Genomic DNA, 20,050 nt, shown 5'->3' on the forward strand with positions numbered 1-20,050 from the left:
TGCTGCTAGGTGACAATCCGGTTCATGAAATGGTGGTGCAACAAGTTTTAAAAAAAGGGTTATGGGTCTTACACTGTCTCATCATTTTAAAACTGACACATTTTCAATGTTATATTCAACAAATCCATGAATGCTGCTTTTTTTATTTTATGCAACTAGCAACCATTGACAAAGCCAATACTTCTGGCTTGTAGGTGTAACACTAATTGGTGTGTTATATATATGGATACAATGACAGAAGCAGCAAATTACCAGTTGGGCGGCACACTATGCTAAGCACAGATTTTTAGCTTAGGTGTTTTAAGCCATGCTCTTAATTACATAGAACACCACCTTTGGAGAGACCCCCCAAGTTTTTTCATCCCACTTAAAGCCCTGGAAACAACACCATGTCACAGTGGCACTGTGCCTCATGCATGAATCATGACTTCCACTTTTTCGGATTGCCTATGTACAGGGGCATAGTGAGCCCTCCCCCGCCCCACCCCTTGCTTTAGGAACTACAGCAGGGGTGAAGTCCTTGATGGGCCTCTTCTGTCTGCAACTCAGCAGACAAAGGCTCAGCTCATAATTAATGTGAAAATGGATGTAAGTGAAGGGATGGGGGGATGGCTGGATGGATGGATTAGTGAAAGGGTTAATGGATGGATGAAAGGGTGAATGGGTGGATAATGAGCGAAAGGATGGACAGATGAGTAAGTGGAAGGATGGATGAGAGAAAAGGCAAATAGATGGATGTATGGGTGGAAGGGTAAATGGACGGGTAAAAAGATGGATGAGTGAAAGGATGGATGGATGAGTGAAAGGGTGGATGACAGGCGAGTGAATGGGTAAATGGATGAGTGAACTGATGGATGGATTGATGAATTGATAAGTGAAAGGGTGGCTGTAAGGCTGGATGAGTGAGTGAAAGGTAGGGTGGATAGACAGAAGAGTGGCTAGATGAGTGAAGGAGTGAAAGGGTGGATGGATGAGAGAAAGGATGGGTGGGTGAGTGAAAGAGTGAAAGGGTGGATGGCTGAGAGAAAGGATGGATGGATGAGTGAAAGGATGGATGAGTGATAGGGTCAATGGATGGATTCATGAATGGATGAGTAGATGGATGGGTGGATGAAGGATGGATGGCTAAATGAAAGAGGGGTGGAGAGAGAAAGGGAGGGTGGATGGATGGATGGATGACTGAAAGGGTGGATAGGTGGAAGGATGAGTGACTAGGTGGATGAATGAGTAAGTGAAAGGATGGCTGGATGCGGGAAAGGGTAGATGGCTGGATGGATGATTGTATGGATGGATGAGTGAAAGAGTGGATGGATGAGTGTACGGATGGATAAGGTGAAAGGATGAATGGAGGGATGGATGTGTGAAAGGGTGGATGGAGGGATGGATAAGTGGAATGATGGATGGATGGAAGGATAGATGATGGATAGGTTTGCAAATGGTTGAATATTGATATGGATGGGTACACAAATGGATGGACAGATGAATGGTGAAAGACTGAATGATGAATGACAGAATGATTACACCTTTTAACCCCATTATCTTAAGTACATTTCCTATAGATTGACTTTCACATTTATATGAGTCATTGTCTCTATATAATATGTGTGTGATGTAACGCACTCCGACACCCTGCCCTATTAACTTGGGATGATTAGCACTATAAAAGAAATTAAATACACATGAGAGAGGGTTTATGTCAAGAGGAGGGTCACCATTGGAGGGTGGTAGCAAGGCTGGACTGGGCATCGGGCGTTTCCCTGGGAGGCTGGAAAGGTTGGGAGGGGGCTCGGTTTTGTTACCACAATAAGACCTGCACATTTGCTCAAAGCTGAACGTATACTGAAAAACCATGAAGTGCACAATTGTCTCAACCTAATATAAACTTCTTTTCACTTGTGCCGAAGTGGTTGTCTATTTACTTACTTATATACTATTGCATGACCTCTTCTGATGTGTCTAAAACGTACATTTTGTCCTGAATTTTGACCTCCTTTTCTGAATTTTAGTCCTGAATTTTGACCCTTTTTCCTGAATTTTTACACTCACCGTCCTGAATTTGCACCCATGCCGGTTGGTCACCCTAGATGAACAGTGAACAGGAAGCAGGGGCTGCTCCGCTGAAACGGATTACCTTAAAGGTGTGTGTTATGTTATAATCACTCCTGGGTAACCGTTCAGCACACGTTGGGAACTTTAACTTCTTTCCCATCTCGCCGGTGTTGGACTTGCTGGTTTGGCAGAAGAGCAGACTGGCCTCGGTGTACAGCGACTACTCTATGAATCCTTCTTCCCACTCAGAAGCTTTTGGGCTCAAAACCTACATTTTCCGCTAGCAGCGTATGGTTAATGATGTCACCCTACAATTGTATTGGAAAACATCAACAGATTCGGCTTTTTCGTGTTCTAGTCAGCAGAGGGCGCCATCCTCCCGTTGCTTTTTTTTTTTTTTAAGTTTACCTGGATTTGTAGCGTGCAGTTTATGTGATTTTTGAGCCAGTTTATCCAGGACCTCTCAACTGTTGAGACGTTTTATGCGTAAACATGAACCTAACGTACGGTTTCGATTTACGGGGTTTCGACGTTGCCAGGCGCTGTATTTTGTTGTGCCGAGCCTATGTTCTATGTGTTTCTGCTTTACCATGAGTACATTGTATTCTTTCTGTGGAGGAAGTTATTTTTTTCAGGGACTGTTACTATGCTAGGCAAACATAGAAGGGGCTTTTCTTTCTTCCGCACCTATTTATGTCATGGATAAAGAAATGGGACTTCAGAAGTCCTTCGTAGCAAAAACCCTATTTTGTGCTTTCGGTTCTGTGATTCACTTGCGGTGCCCTGGGGCTTGTCACTACATTGCTGTCAGTCATATCTGTCAGGGACGGGACATTTTAAGAATTTGGGGGGCCGGGGCCGAGCATATTGTTGGGAACAGCTTTGAATTTAAGATCCAATTTCAGCTCTTTCATGTCCTCGTTGGGCAGGTCACTGACCGCGCACAGGCAACTGGTCCACATTCTAAAGTTGTTACTTCTAACATTCCGGGATAGCGTCGTGTGTTTTCAATATTGTATCACAGTAGCAGCTCACAAATATTACTCCAAATGATTTGTGACACCCTCCCATTTCATCTCATATGTGAGTCCTGTTTTGAACTTAAAGAAACCTTTTATGGATGTTGCATGAAACAAACACATCATTTCTCTGCAAAATGTCTGCAATAGACTCTCACCCATAACTCACATTAAAAAATAAAGTAAAGAAAACTGTATTTGAAACAATCTGTTTAAGAATTATTCAAGGTTAGGGGGCAAGACTCTGCAGTACAGAGTTGGCTCTAGCAGCCCCCCCTCCCTGAAAGGTTGGGGCCCTGGGCCAAAGCCCACTTTGCCCATTCCTTGAAACGTCTCTGATATCTGTGTGTCCCCATGGCACAGGGTTCTGCAGCTCTGCGTGCTCTTCATACTAGAGTTTATGTGCATATTTTGTTGTCATTATTTCTGAGCACTGCTGTGCTGTTTCCGTTCTAGTCATGCTTTAAATGGGCTGGTACTTCCCGCTTTGGAGTACTGGCACTTTTTTATTTTGAGGAGAGTACTGGCACTTCTCAAGAGAGACGTTATACTTTTAATTGGAGCGTACCAGCACTTCTCAGAAACGAGCAGGTACTCTGGTACAGAGTACCTGCACTTCTATTTTTCCATTTCAAGCACTGAATCTAGTGTGTGCAAGTTCTGAAGTAAGCAAAAAGTATTATTTCATGATATTATGTGTTCCCATGCATGCAGAGGGTCAATGTTTTGTCCCCAGCCTGGCAACTGCACATAATGCGAGACCAGCTCAGAAGATGTGCACCAACCACCCTAGATGTATGTGGTGTAAAAGAGGCAGGTCAAACGTGCTCAGCTCTGAACTGGGACTTGTAGGTGCCAAAATCCTTTATATTTACTCCTTCGCACAGCCATGCTTGGGCGTCAGGTGTGCGCAGTGTGGGATCACAGAAGCTGCATCTTAACGACAGATGCCGGTCTTGGAGCAGAATACAATATCCTTTAAAATTGAATACAAATAAGACTTCTAGTGTATCATGACTTACGAAAATGGGGGAAGGGGCAGAGAGACGTGCATATAACATCAGTACAGTTCATAGTCTCTGAGGACAACGCAATGAGCAACAGCCCCCTTGGGACATCAGACTGACTTTGTTTGCTAGTAATCACTTCTGGTGTAAAGGGTTGGACTGGAAGTGAAAGGAGAAAAAGGGAACAGCTGAACTCATGCTAGACAGTGAGTTACATGACGAGAGACAAGCTGTACTAGAAGTGCAGGAATGAGTACTAGAGAAGATTTAACATAAATAAAAGTAGCATAGGTCATCCTCCATGAGTACCTGCCACCCTTCCAGCCATACCGTGTTCCTGCTGTGTGATGTCAGAAAAGGAGATCCAACAAGTGATGCAGAATTTGCACCGGACATGGATGTTCATTATGAGAAGCCTGCGAAATTAGCCTCTCGATAGTAGACCAGTAAACCCCTGGATTATCTTCTTTAAGAATTCAGCTTGATGTGGAAGGCACTTGGTGGGGTGATGAGGACTGCAACACTTAGGAGTCTGAAGGTCGGGCTGTCAACAGGTCACAAAAGAGGCTCTTCACCCTGACCCAAGCATCCATTACTAAGGATTTCTAAAGCAAACAAAGAAAGCACAAGATTTTCTAAAGGAAAACAAAATCATTAAAAAACATAGGACCATTTCAGGGTTTGCAGCATAACAGCGTGGGATCTTGGAGAACACAGATGAGATCTCACGAGATTGAGTCTGCTGTTTCAGAGTCAGGCACTAATTCAATGGAATGTCCAGTTAAAGGACCGGCTGTATTAAGGGAGCCTATAGAAAGATACAATGCAATGAGCAGCGGATCCAAAGGATAAGAAACTGCTGAAATTGTAAACAATATCAAATAGGGAAAATCTTCAACTACAAGTCTTTAGAACTGTACCGGCATCTACAGAGCAGTCTTAGATGATGCCAATTTTGTTGGCTACTTCCAGTGCATCGTAGTCTGGAGCTAGACACACATATGCCGTCTTCTCGCCGTCAGGCCTGATCAGTGTGTTGACCTGGGCAACTTCAATATCATAAAGCTTCTTTACAGCCTGTTTTATATGGTGCTTGTTAGCCTTGACATCAACAATGAAGACCAGCGTGTTATCTTCAAGTCTTCTTCATGGCAGACTCTGTGGTAATCGGGAACTTAATGATTGCATAATGTTCATGTTTGTTCCTACGAGGAGCGCTCTTCCTGGGATACTTTGAATGCCTCCTTAACCTCAAGGTCCTCGGCCTCCTGAAAGTGGGGGCTGTCCTAATTTTCTTCTTCTTATTACTGTGAACCCCCTTAAGAACAGCCTTTTTAGCTTCCAAAGCCTTGGACTTTGCCTTGGTTTTAACAGGGACAGCTTCCTTCTTGGCTTTCGGTGCCATGTTGGGAGTGAAAGTCAATAGAAAAATATTGTGGAATTAAAAGTGAAAAGAAAACAAAAGTGAAACACAAGTGGTGTGACCAGGACAAAAGAAGGAGGGCAGAAAAGTCTGAAGAAATCAAGGAAGAAGAGCAATGTGAATAAGTATGTTGCAAGAACACATGTAGAACATGAAACAGTCTAGGGCCAATATGGAAGGACTGGATGGATGATTTCATAAGATCAACTGGTAATCAAACGCTACTCATCAAGAAAAATCTGGCAATATGAAACATTTGCAAGGTAATTAAAGAGATGTTTTAAACAAAACCAACAATGAGAATAGTACGCGCACTGCTGAATAGTTGTTTGAAAAGTTACACGTTTTTTAAGGTTATTCCGTGCTCCTGGGTGTCACTTCTCTGAACTGGGAGTGCGTTTATAAATCATGTAGGCTGCATACCCCTATGAAATAGGATGTGTCCCCTGGGCACTGGTTTGCGATTCCTGAAATTTTGTATGGTTTAACTAAAGTTACACCAATGTTGTTAGTTTATTTGTTGTTTAATTGTTCATCAAGAAATTCATCTTCATTTCCATGATGCATTCATTTTACATCGATCACTTTATTGTATATACCGATGCATTTCGGCTCTATGCCTTCGTCTGGGGAATATCTGAAAACGAATAATATATGCGCTAAGCTCAATATGCAGTTATGTGATTATGTTGTTGTTTTAAGCGTTTTAAAGACCATGCGGTGTGAGATGAGTTGAATGGGTTGTGCCCCTAAACTTTCAATCAGATCGGTTCTTTTATGTCGCTGGTGTGTGTTAGTTATTTACGAGATCATTGTTACACGTGCTTCAAGATGGTGCGGAGTATTTTAAGTTGGGGGCGTGTTTGTGAACTATTATTAAAACATTCTTGCTCATTAATCTGGTGTTATGAGGCAATTCATATGAAAAGATGGTGATGTTTTGCTAATCCAACTTATACGTTACACCAAAAGAGAAAAGAAAAGAGCTGAAAAGTTAAAGTTGTTCGCTTGGTCGCATACGCTTCCTCGCTTACTTACGATGTGAAAGATGTGAATGGTTAAGATTCTCAAGCCCGCTCGGTGTGGAAGCGTGCTGGTGTTGCTCCTGGCAGGTAACCGTGAGGATAAACGCCGGCATTGAATATCCGTGTTTGTAAAGGGTAGAAAGAGATATAGGACTATCTGGGTGAAACTAACAGTGAAAAAAGACTATAGTGTGTGGTGAGTTGCGGGTTGTACAAGCGGTTCAATGAGCTTTCATTTGAATGTTATGAGACATCAGCATAAAAACGTCAAGCATAAAAATTAAATCATGATTAAATTGACATCAAGATAAATCAAATATCAAAATTAAATGCATTGTCTTTTAGATTACGATTGTGGTTATGAGTTAAGTCAATCAGAGATAACAAGTAAATTCCATACGGTCATTCATCACATGGGGTTTCATGGAATTCAGTGTGCGTATCCAATAATTTTCTCGCTGTAGTAATGATTTGTGGTTGTCTTTACCTTCAATTTTTGTGATTATTTCTAAAACACAAAATTTCAATTGGCTGATGTTATGTCCGGCCTCTATGAAGTGGCTTGCCACTGTAGATTTTAGGTTTTTATTTCTGATGTTACTCTTGTGTTCATTGATGCGCGTTTTAATCTTTCTCTCCGTTTGCCCCACGTAGATTTTTCCACATGGGAATTTCAACAGATATATTGTATTGATTGTGTCGCACGTGGCTGTTACTTTCAATTTGATGACGTGTCCTTTCATGGGATGTGTTATATAGGGACCGAGAATGATGTTGTTGCAGTTGTTACAGTTCCAACAAGCTAAGGTTCCTTTATATTTTGGTGTTTTCGTCATAGTGAGTTGGATGTTTGATAATCTCTCCCAAGTTTTTGGCTCTGGTATATGCGAAAATGGGTTCTTGTTCAAAGATGTTGTTAAAATCTGGTTCCAGTTTCAATATGGACCAGTGCCTTTTGATGGTATCTTTAAAGACTTTACTCATGGTACAGTATTTGGAGACTATCGTAGTCCGGTTGTGTGCAGGTTTTTCTTTCGGTAATAGTGCTATGTCTCTGCTGATAGGGTTGCTTCTGTTTTCCGCTTCAGTCAGTACGTGTTCAGGGTATCCCCTAGCTTTAAAACGTTTTAACATCTCGTTTACACGTATGGTCCTTGTGTTGGGATCAGATACAATCCTTTTTATTCTGAGTATTTGTGTGTAGGGTATTTGATTTTTTAAAGAATTGAGATGAAAGCTGTCATACAAAAGCATGTTGTTTTTGTCTGTTGTTTTTCTGTGAAGGTCCGTTTGAAATCCTTCTGTTGTTTGTATTATTTTCACATCCAAAAAGTTGATTGATTGTTGTTGTATTTCAAAAGTAAATTGAATTCTTTGGTCTACTTGATTGAGTTCATCGAGTAGTTTGGTAAGATTCATTGTGGTTCCGTTCCATAAGATGAATATATCATCTATGAATCGCACGAAAAGTTTCAAATGGGTTTCGCACGAGGGGCATGCAGCCTACATGATTAAACAAAACCAACATACTCAGCGATGCTATAAATTCCAAATTTCTACCCAAAGAGGATGTAGACTATAAGGGATATGCTTTTAACGTTGCCTCGCAAGAGAGGTGGATCAATGGATAACATCATTAAGCACCTCAGAAGACTGGTTCAACACGGCAAGTTAAATAATTGTTGTTATGAAGATGTGATTCATGTGCGAGCCTGTCAGCGAGAATCTCTATGGAGCTGTTTACTGAGGAAGGGTTACACACTTAACAAAAAAGAGATAATCGAGATGGATAACCAAGCAGAAACGCCAGCAAAAAACATGGAGTCAGCCAAGGCAGTAAAGAGAGAACAAGCATTTCGACTGTAAATGCACTCAGTGAGGAAGATGAACAGAAAACAAGGAAGGAGGTCAAGTTTTGGAGAAAAACACAAATCAAAGGAAGCAAAAACACAACCTCTACTCAGACAATTGGGTTGTCAATGATATGGACAAACATACCAGTATTATGGCAAATGGCTCATCTTAGGACAAATGATCCTAAAGTGTAGAAAAGTAAGTCTGGCAGCCGAGAAAAGACACCTAGGTCCGCTTCGTGAAATCACTTTATTTACATAAGAAGAGATACAGCGTAAGGGGCAACAGCATGATAGGAAAAAGCTCCGCTGGCTCCTCCGTTTCAACTGTCAGCCCTTGTGGTGTTGGAACCCTCCTTGTCACACACATCGAGAATTCCAATACTGCGCGTACAGGAGCATAAGACTCAACACACCTCCCTTTTCCCACAACAGTCTGTTAGAAATGGGGTCTCTAGCTGATAGTGGTATGCACTCTGTCAAAGTAGGGTAAGGAAGTTACGCACCCAAGATAACTCCTGCTCACCCCCTTGGTAGCTGGGCATGAGCAGTCAGGCTTTTTTCAGAAGCAATATGTAAAGCATATGTACATAACACACACAGTAACACAGTGAAAACACTACAAATGGATGCCACACCAGTTTAGAATAAATGAACGTCTTTCTCTAAACCAAACAAGACCAATCAACAAAAATCCAACATACAGAACTTAAGAAATTACTTTTTAAAGGTTTTAAGCATTCTGTCCATAGAACTCTATGGATGTGCTGTTTCTACACTAAGGGCCATATTATCAAGAACGGCGATAACTTTATCGCTGCTTTAGCGACAGGAAACTGCTGCTAAAGCGGCGATAATGGGCTTGATAATATGCCCTAGAGAATTCCAATAGAAGCCTAGGTTCTGCTGTGAAGGACATCAAACCTGGGATTATATTGGAATTCTCTAGGGCATATTATCAAGCCCCTTATCGCCGCTTTAACTGCAGTTTTCTGCCGCCAAAGCGGTGATAATGTTATCGCCATTCTTTGATAATATGGTCCTAAGTACCTTAGATGTGTCAAAATCCACAAGGAAAAACAGCAGCAGTGGAGGGAAGCATCGGAAACCAGAGAAATGTGTTGGTTCCTGAGTTCCTAGGGAAGCGATACGTCAGTTCTGCTGCAGGCAGGAGAAGTGTTGCATCGGACCCGGACTGTAAGGGGAAGCGAGGTATCAAAATACAAGATGGTTCTGGTCTGCGGGTGGTGCGGTGGCGGAAAACAGGCCCTGCATCGATTCTTACAGCTGCAGTCCAACAATGCGTTGATTCTTTCTGCCACCCAGCAGGGCCTGAGTCGAGGTCAGTGTGATGGTCTCGGACTTCAGAGGCACGCTGCGCTGAACTCGGGCTGCTGTGGTTTCTTCGGCCGTGGGTAGGCACTGTGTCGATTTCTTCCGTCGCACGGCAGCAGTGCATTGAGTTTTCATCCGCACGGTGTTGCCGGATCGGAAAAACAGGGGCTGGAAGGGTGAAGCATCGATTTTGAAGCCTTTTAGCAGCAGGAACCACCTCTAAGGGCCCAGACTGAAATTGGCAGCACTTGGCAGGTCAGAACTCCCAGCAGTAGAGTTCAGGGATGCTGCAGGTGAAGTTTTTGATGTCCCTGAAACTTCTTAACATTAGGCAGGCACACACAAGCCCTTAGAGAAACTTCTCAAGCAGGATACAGAGCAAAGTCCAGTCTTTTTCCTCTCCAAGGCAGAAGCAGCAACTGCAGGCCAACCTAGCAAAGCAACACACAGCAAAGGGGCAGTACTCCTCCTCACAGCTCTTCAGCTCTTCTTCTTTGCATATTTTTCCTCTTGATCCAGAAGTGTTCTAAAAGTCTGGGGGTTTAGGTCCAATACGTATACCCCTTTTGACCTTTGAAGTAGGCATACTTCAAAGGAGAGTGTTTGTAGTACACAGGTCCTGCCTTGCCCTGTCTTGGCTCCAGACACACTCCAGGGAGGTGGAGACAGCATTGTGAGGGGCCAGGCACAGCCCTATTCAGCTGTATGTGACAACTCCTCCCACCACTCTAGGTTAGGAAGGCCCATCAGCCTGGTGATGGTCAATCAGGATATGCAGGGCACACCTTAGCTCCCTTTGTGTGACTGTCTAGAGGGAATGCATAAAGAGGTCCCTGTCAGTCTAAACCAGATATTGATTCCACAGGCAAGTAGAGGCACAGGAGGGTAAAGCACGACAATGCCCATTTTCTAAAAGTGGCATTTTCAAACACACAATTTAAAAACCACTTTCCTAAAAGATGTGTTTTTAAATCCTGAGCGCAGAGAGTCTAAACTCCAAATTCCTAGCCCTTTCCAATTGAAAGTTACATTTGTAAAATGTTACAAGGCAGCTCCAATGATAACCTATGGGAGAGCTAGTCCTTGCAATAGTGAAAAACTAATTTGGCAGTATTTCACTAACAGGACATGTAAAACACACCAGTACATGTCATACCTTATAAATACACTGCACCCTGCCCATTGGGGTATCTTGCGCCTACCTTAGGGGTGCCTTATATGTAGTAAAAGGGAAGGCTTGGACCTGGCAAGTGGGTGCACACCAAGTCGACATGGCAGTTTAAAACCGCACTCACATACACTGCAATGGCAGGCTTGAGACAAGTTTACAGGGCTACTCATGTCGGTGGCACAACCAGTTCTACAGACCCACTAGTAGCATTTGATTTACAGGCCCTGGGCAACAGTGCACTTTACTAGGGACTTACTTGTACATCAAATATGCCACTCATGGATTACCAATCAGAATCACAATTTACCGAAGGAGCACTTACACTTAAGCACTGATCAGCAGTAGTAAAGTGCCCAGAGTACATAAACCAGCAAAAACGAAGTCAAGTATAGCATCAAATAGAATAAGTTGTGAGAATCATTTCTTATACGCTACGTAATCTCTAGTCAGGAAGACACTTCTCACGGTTCAGAAGTCTGCTAGTAGTCTCAATGTGCTTGCTCTCGCTAGCCTGCACCTTTCTGCTGCCATTCTCAGTCCTTACACCTGAAAATGCAGTAGCACTATTCTGTTCTGACTCAGAACCTTTGGATCCTTCAACCCAGTGCCCAACTTTGCCATTTGTTTTGCTAATCTAATCAATCACCTGTACAGGTCCAAACTTCAAATTTCCCATGTTTACCAAGTTGGTAGGAAACGTTATGCGAAAAAATTGTCTGCAAGCTAGGTTCTGCTTTTGAACCATGATTGATATCATATCTACATTTGCTCCTCACTTGATTCTTCAAAATGTTACTGTGAACTTCACCCAATACCCTCCATTGAACAACTTCAACATACCACTGATATTAGACAAACAACTTGGAAATAACTTGCCACAGGCCTTGCGCCCTCTCAAAGCTACAAACGGCATGATACCAGTCCCACTATGTAGGGTAACCATCAAGGGAATGGTACAAACACTAACGTGGTGTGGCAAGATAAAAACCGCAACACCCAGACCCAGTCGGCACATGGAGCAGGGTTCGAATCTCCCTTCGTCGCGGAGCTGGGAAGGAACCATGGCCACAGGCAGGTCTCAACGCTCTGTTACAATGAGTTCTGCTTAAAAACTATCACTATAATTACAAGCACCTCTTAGTTGAGGTGCAACAAACACAATAATGTGGGAAGTATCAAGAGGAGATAACCTGAAGTGTAATAAACAGCGTTGAGTTATAAACCCCTTAGTGCGCGGTGAAGTTGACACCAATAAGAGGTGAATGGAACCAGAAAAATGAAAACAGTGGTGCACTGTAATCTCTTCTTGTTTGTTAACAAAGGGGCACGACTGTTAGGCGATGGACAACATCAAAACCCCATTACCCAAGTAGAATTCATGCTGGCCTGTTTTCTAGAGGGGTAGCTCAACCAAAATCTCTCCAGACCTGCTGAGAATTTCAAGATTAAACTGGTGAAGAACAGAAACTACCCCTACAGTTATCGTACATGTGACTTATTACCTATCCCTGTTTATGACAATAAAAAGCACTTTTACCATACGACTACTTTGAACAAGGCTTCTTACACTACTACAGTGGTGTCCAAAGTAGGATTTGACAACCTCTAATCATGGCTAACCTTGTGACAATAGAAAATATGGTAAACCAGTTAGCAGAAGGACAGGAGCACCTGCAAATAATCCCAAGGTAGCACATCAGGCAAATGCAGCATTCCAACAAAAGACCAAGCTGCTCCCATAACCAGTAACCAGTAGGCAGTGGAGAGATGGGGCCAATATATCGCCCTCTCTTGTCCGGAGAACAGCAAGCTGCGTAGCAGGCAGCCAATCCCTCTAAATTACTATTGGCCAATCCGGAGAGACCGAGGCTCGACTGTGAATTATATAGAGTTTGCTTATGTAAAGAGAAATGGATCTCGGGAGGTAGCCCTAAATTTCAATACTGTTGCTTAAAAGACATGTCCTCAACCGTCAGCAGCCAGTGTTGTGGAACTGCTGTGAAGCTGCTGTGGTTAATCCAGTGATGTCCTGCAACTGGAATGTTTCATGAATAGAACCAAGTGCCAAAGAAGTTGGTGATCATTGTCCTGTTCGCTACTGGTGGTCGGTACTTGAAACCAATAAACCCATGCAAGCATGAAGTTGTGAAAGACTTTATTTGCCAACTCAACTTCACATTTGCAACAAGATTGCCGTGCAGGGTGCAGGCTTTCACCACCACGCCGGAGATTTCCAGAACTGCTGTTATATCGTTGAACCTGTATGCTACCTTTTCAATTTACTCCTCTGCATTTGTGAATAATTTCATTCGCTGATACTATTGTTAAACTGCAGTCTATGGAAGTTATGGGGCCAGTTTTTCAACCCTGTCACACAACGCAGCGCTGCACCCAAAGTTGCTGCACTGCATTGCGTGACAGGGAGAGAGGAGGAAAGCCCCCTATCTACAGAGATATGGCACTCTCCTCCCCTCTCCCTAGAGCTGGCGCACAATCAAGCTGCTGAGCACACACACACATACACACACACACACATGTTTGCACCACAGTGCAGCGGTATCTGCGTGAGTCTAGCATAGGTTTTGTACTAGAAGGGCAGCCTTTCAGAACAAAATACTATGCCTAGACAAACTGTAAAACTTTTCCTACTTTGTTTGTGTGCTGTACAGTGAAAGAAAGGAGAAATACAAGTATTTCTCCCTTGAATGCCTGCTTCAAAGTGGCATTATTTTTTGGTGCAAAACCATGTCTACTCTTTTTACTAGATAGGGTTTTGCATCAAAAGCATGGCCAGTAGCATGGGAATGTCCATGTACCACCCCTCTGATACAGAGTAACACAAAACAGCACTTTGAGTTACTTTTAGGCAACTTTCCAGCACAAAACAAGTTTTGCACAGGAAGGTGAATCCAACAAAAATCATTTTGCTCAGGTTTGCGTCGCTTTGTGATGCAAATCCAGTGCAAAAGATTTGTCAATCTTGCCCTTGGTGTACTGAATTTCCTTTCAGTAAGACTGTTTACCCCTATGCGCATGTGACTGTTGAAGTTCCCTGGTATTCATTGCATTAGGTGAGGTCTCACATTTCTGCGTTCATCTCTAACTAGTGCTGCATTCTTGGGGTTGGCTGCACACGCAGGTTAACATTCTTCCCGTTGGGTCCCGTCGGCTGCCATTTTTGAACCAGGGTGTTCATTTCAACAATACTTGGAATTGGAACACATTTTCAAGCACAGCAGAGGAAGAACCTTTTTTTCTTATGTAAACACATAAGAGGTACCGATTGGAACGTTAGGTACTGTGGTTTTATAATATCACTGATGTATCCAATTTAGGATCTTAATAAATTTGGTACTTTTGTTGTGGCAGTTTTGGATTTGAACCTCCAGAGTCCATGTCGATCTTTACAACGTCATTGGGATTTGCAAATGAAGAGGATTTTCTTGTCAATTTAACATTATTGAAGGAACAGTTGTTTGTTGTGTTAGTTTATTATCTTACCTTACAGTAAAGGGCTTGGAGCTTGCCCATTGCTTACAATTTGTTGGCTTCAGTGTCACTCTTCTGTGCTGTCTCCTAATTGGTCACTTCCGTTGCTTCGACTTGCCCATGGATCAAGCACAGATTAATTCACCTTAAATTAGTGCCCTTCCTCTTTTCGCTCGGTGATTGAGGTACTATTTATACTCCCCCTCTGCTTTTTAGGTGGAGCCTAGCGGCAGCGCTCATGCACTACTCACTTGGCGACACTTCTGTAGTAAAATATGAGAGAGAAGCTGTGCCCACTCTCCCCCATATTTTTAATTGGCTTGTGTCATTGTCTTTTGTAAATGCTGCCTTTGGATTCATTAATAGGCTTGTTAGTCCCTCCTTAGTACGGCCTTGTCTTCATTTGTCCTCCAATGGCGACTGGCCCTTTTACTTCGGTTGTTACACAGGACCTGTTATTTAATCTGTAAGCACTATTTACTTTATTGAGTTTCTCTTACTGCAGACTAGACATGCGCTGCTTCAGCTGAAACCGCTTGTGTTTTTGAAAGCAGCACGGCCACCCCCATAAAACGCCGCCTGCTTTCAATCACTTTAACCGGGCATTATCTTGTGTCTGTTTCAACCCCTTCTCCCCCAAGTAAAATGGAAATGATTAGCAAATTAAATTGTGTGAATTCCACGTAGCACATAATCCAGTGCTAATGGGCTGAAGCTGACAACAGCACATCAGTGTTACATGTCATCTGTACTAAAGCCACCTGACAGATATTGCACTCAAGCTTATAAGAATCTAAAAAAGTACTACACGAGACCCCTAGAAATCCTCACGCTGGGAGACAGGCAAGAGTGGTTTATAGGTTAGCCCTCAAGAAGAAACAATTTGAACGACGTAATGAATCCTGGGAAGCTTTACATATATCCTCATCAATGGGAGACAGTTCGGCTTTTTGGAAAGCTGTTAAAGCTCCTTTTCTGAACCCAAGAGAGGGCCCGTCCATGGAAATCGCCATCAGTGAGGATCTTTGGGTAGACCATTTCACTAGGGTTTATGAATCTGGTGATAGATCTGAAGCCGCTACTGAGGAAACTTTATTGGACCTTAATATGCAACACTGTAATCTCGAGTTTTCCCTGGATGAAGTAAACCGGGCCATCACAGCAAGTCTTGGAGGTAAAGCACCTGGCCCTGACAGGGTGCCGGTTGACTTGTATAAATCTAACTTGGCTTTATGGGGCCCTATCGTCACCCAAGTAATTAATGCCTGTTGTTTTGCTCCCTTTTTGGATACCTGGACCGAATCAGTGATTGTGCCCATTTTAAAAAAGGTAATCGGCAGGACCCGGGTTTGTTACAGGCCCATTTCACTTCTGGACTCCATGGTCAAAGTCGTGGGTCGAATTATTTTAGAACGCTTATAGTCTTGGCAAGAGGAAAACAAAGTCCTCTCCGATATAAATATGGTTTTCGTGAGGGCTTGGGAACAACTGAGTAGAGTCTAAATCTAGCCATCCTTATTGGGAAATACACACGGGCGAAAGGGGGTAGGCTGTTTTTAGCCTTTGTAGATCTCACCGCCGCTTTTGATTCTGTGAAACATGAGAAGCTCTGGGAGATTTTGGAAGTGATGGGGGTGGAAGCTCAATTAATTATTTTTCTCAGGTGCCTATATAACAACGCCCAGGGCCGAGTTATATTCAGTCTGAGAGGAGAACTCACTGCCCCATTTCCCATTAAGAGGGGGGTCAGACAAGGCTGGGTCTTGGCCCCCTTTCTTTTCAATCTTTACATTAATGTCCTAGAACAAGCATTAATTAAGAATAGTTATGATTTTCCTCAGATAGCCCTATCCCCACCCTCCTTTACACGGATGACGCGGTTTTAATGTCCCGAACGCAAGTAGGCTTACAGAGGGTGCTTGATAATTTCACCAACTTTATGAAAGGTCTTGGTCTTTGGGTCAATATTTCCAAAACCTTTGTTATGAGCTGTGGGTGTGGTAGTCAAAGGTGCAAGGACATGTTTGTGGATGGACAAAAGATTGAGCCCACAAAGAGATTCTCGTATCTTGGAATATTCTTTGATGAAAAAGACTTATGGGCCCAAGCTATATTAGCTAAAAAACTTGCTTTTGCAAGAACCACCATGGCCCCTGTACATTACTTCGTGAAATTGGGTAGGAGACCTCCTGTGGAGCTTATTAAGATATATAAAGCTAAAAGTCTCTCCACAGCAGTGTATGGAGCAGGGTTATGGGACCTTGCTAATTCCTACCCGCTGCAACGAACGGTGGAAAATACGTCCTTGAGATATATCTTGTCCGTCCCGTCTAGCACATCCTCGTATGTCTGCCATACAGAACTAGGCCAGATCGTATTAAACTTGAGTCTATTCTTTTGTGGCATAGCGTGTGGACAAAAACGGAGGCTCAACTGAACAGAGATATTCTGCTGGAGAGCCTAAAGCTGGAAGGGGCCTTAAAGATCCCCTGACTAAGATATGTTCGCAATTTTATGGAGGACTTCAGACATCCTGAGTATTTTGCTGACCCTAGTAGTCTATATAAGATCAGGAGAAAGGACTTAAAAAGGAGGGTCGCCAGCATCTGGAAGATATAAGATTGCTGTCTGAGATTTTAAAGCCCAGCTTTCAGCCGAATCAACAGATTTTAATTACTTTTAACATTCAACCATACTTGAAAGTTGTTCCTGGAGGATACAATCGTTTTTTATTAACCAGATTCAGACTGGGGATCTTTCATAGAATTGTGAGTTTACCAAAAATGAGCGACTGGACCTGACAAGTGCCACTGTGTACATGTGATAATCTGTCAAAGCAATCCACCATACATGTGTTGCTGTTTTGTAATTTCTACAGCGATCTGAGAAAGGTGTGGATTCTTCCTATTTTAAAATGCTTTGGGATGAGACAATGCAGGTCAGCGTTCATTGCTTTGCAATTCTTAGATAATGTACATATTACTTGGAAGATAGCAATGTTTTTGAAGCATGTAATTAACCTCAGGAAAAGGATAATAACTCAAGTCTCAAGCAAAAGGTGCCGCTGTAGTACTGATGAATTTATGCACTTTATGACCCCAGTTTCTTATTGCTATTTATTTCATATTTTCATGTAGCTTTTAATGACTCTTTTTCTTAGTGTACAATCAATTGAACCACAATGTATATACAGTATGTTTCTTTTTTATTAACTATATATATATGTTTTTATTTGTGCTTTTATGATTGTATGAAATGGCAATCGAATAAAGCTGTATTACATCTGTGTTACATGTCATCTGTACTAAATCCACCTGACTGGTTGTTTTCAAAAGCCTGTTTTATTAACAACACCACTACCACCACCACCACCACCACCACTACCACTACCACTACCACCAATACCACCACTACCAATACCACCAACACCACCACCAATACCTCTGCCAATGACAATACCGCCACCAATACCACCACCAATACCAATGCCACCACTAATGCCAATACCACCATCAAAACCACCACCACCAATACAAATTTCACCACTACCAATACCACCTTCAAAACCACCACCACCAACACAATACCAACACCACCACCAATACCACCACCATCAATATCACCACCACCACCAATATCACCATGACCAATACCACCACCACCACCACCACCAATATCACCACCACCAATATCACCACCACCAATATCACCACCACCAATACCACCACCACCAATACCACCACTGATGCCTCCACCACCACCAATACCACCACCACCAACAATACCACCAACAATACCACCACCTCACCATCAGCAATACCACCACCAGTACAAGCACCACAATACCACAACCAATACCACCAGTACCATGATCACGACCAATACCACCACCAATTCCACCAATACCAACACCAATGCCACCACCACCACCAATACCACCACCAATATCAATACCACCACCACCACCGATACCATCACCAATACCACCACCACCAATACCACCACCATCACCAATACCACCACCAATACCACCACCAATACCACCTCCACCACCACTAATACCACCACCAATACCACCACCACAAATGCCACCACCACCAATGCCACCACCAATACCACCACCAATATAATCATCACCAATGCCACCAATACCACCACCAATGCCACCATTACCATCACCAATCGCACCACCACCAACCACCAACACCACCACCACTGATACCACCACTAATACCACCACCACCACTGATGCCACCACCAATGCCACCACCACCAATACCACCACCACCACTAATACCACCACCACCACCAGTATCACCACCAATACCACCGGTACCACCACCAATACCACCACCACCAAAACTACCACTAATACCACCACAAATACCACCACCAATACCACCACCAGTACCAATACCACCAGTGGTAATACCACCACCAGTACCAATACCACCACCACCAATACAAATTTCACCACTACCAATACCACCTTCAATACCACCACCACCACTAATGCCACCCCCAATACCACCACCAATACCACCAACACAATACCAACACCACCACTAATACCACCACCATCAATATCACCACCACCACCACCAATATCACCATTACCAATACCACCACCACCACCACCACCATCAATATCACCACCAATATAATCACCACCAATCCCAGCACCAATGCCACCAATACCACCACCAATGGCACCATTACCATCACCAATCCCACCACCACCAACCACCAATACCACCACCACTGATACCACCACTAATACCACCACCACCACTGATGCCACCACCAATGCCACCACCACCAATGCCACCACCACCAATACCACCACCAGTATCACCACCAATACCACCACCACCAATACCACCACAAATACCACCACCACCACCAATACCACCACCAGTACCAATACCACCAGTAGTAATACCACCACCAGTACCAATACCACCAGTACCAATACCACCACCACTAATACCACCACCAATACCACCACCACCACTACCACTACCACCACCACCAATACCACCACCAATACCACCACCACCAATATAATCACCACCAATACCATCACCAATGCTACCAATGCCACCATTACCATCACCAATGCCACCACCACCAACCACCAATACTACCTCCACTGATACCACCACTAATACCACCGTCACCACTGATACCACCACCAATACCACCACCAACACCACCACCACCACCAGTAGCAATACCACCACCAATACCAATACCACCACCAACCAATACCACCACAACCAATACCACCACCACCACTACTAATACCACCATCACCCATACCTCACCATCACCACCACCACCAATACCACCCCCACCACTACCAGTACCACCACCAATATCAATACCACCACCAATACCACCACTAATACCACCAATAAAACCACCACCAATACCAACACCACCACCAACAACAATACCAATACCACCACCAATACCACCATCAATACCACCACCTCACCATCAGCAATACCACCACCAGTACAACCACCACAATACCACCACCGATACCATCACCAATACCACCACCACCACCAATACCACCTCCACCACCACTAATACCACCACCAATATCACCACCACCAATGCCACCACCAATACCACCACCAATGCCACCAATACCACCACCAAAGCCACCAC

At 43.5% G+C, this 20,050-nt stretch overlaps 1 long non-coding RNA gene and 1 pseudogene across 1 annotated transcript in view; both read right to left on the reverse strand.

Annotated features, from left to right (window-relative positions):
• LOC146829390 (uncharacterized) overlaps nt 1-20,050 on the reverse strand; it is a 147,887-nt gene that overhangs the window by 107,468 nt on the left and 20,369 nt on the right. The window lies entirely within an intron of this gene.
• LOC146829391 (large ribosomal subunit protein uL23 pseudogene) lies at nt 5,015-5,480 on the reverse strand (annotated as a pseudogene).

The sequence above is a fragment of the Triturus cristatus genome, chromosome 5_2 (assembly GCF_964204655.1).
Source record: "Triturus cristatus chromosome 5_2, aTriCri1.1, whole genome shotgun sequence".
In the NCBI taxonomy this organism is placed as follows: domain Eukaryota; kingdom Metazoa; phylum Chordata; class Amphibia; order Caudata; family Salamandridae; genus Triturus; species Triturus cristatus.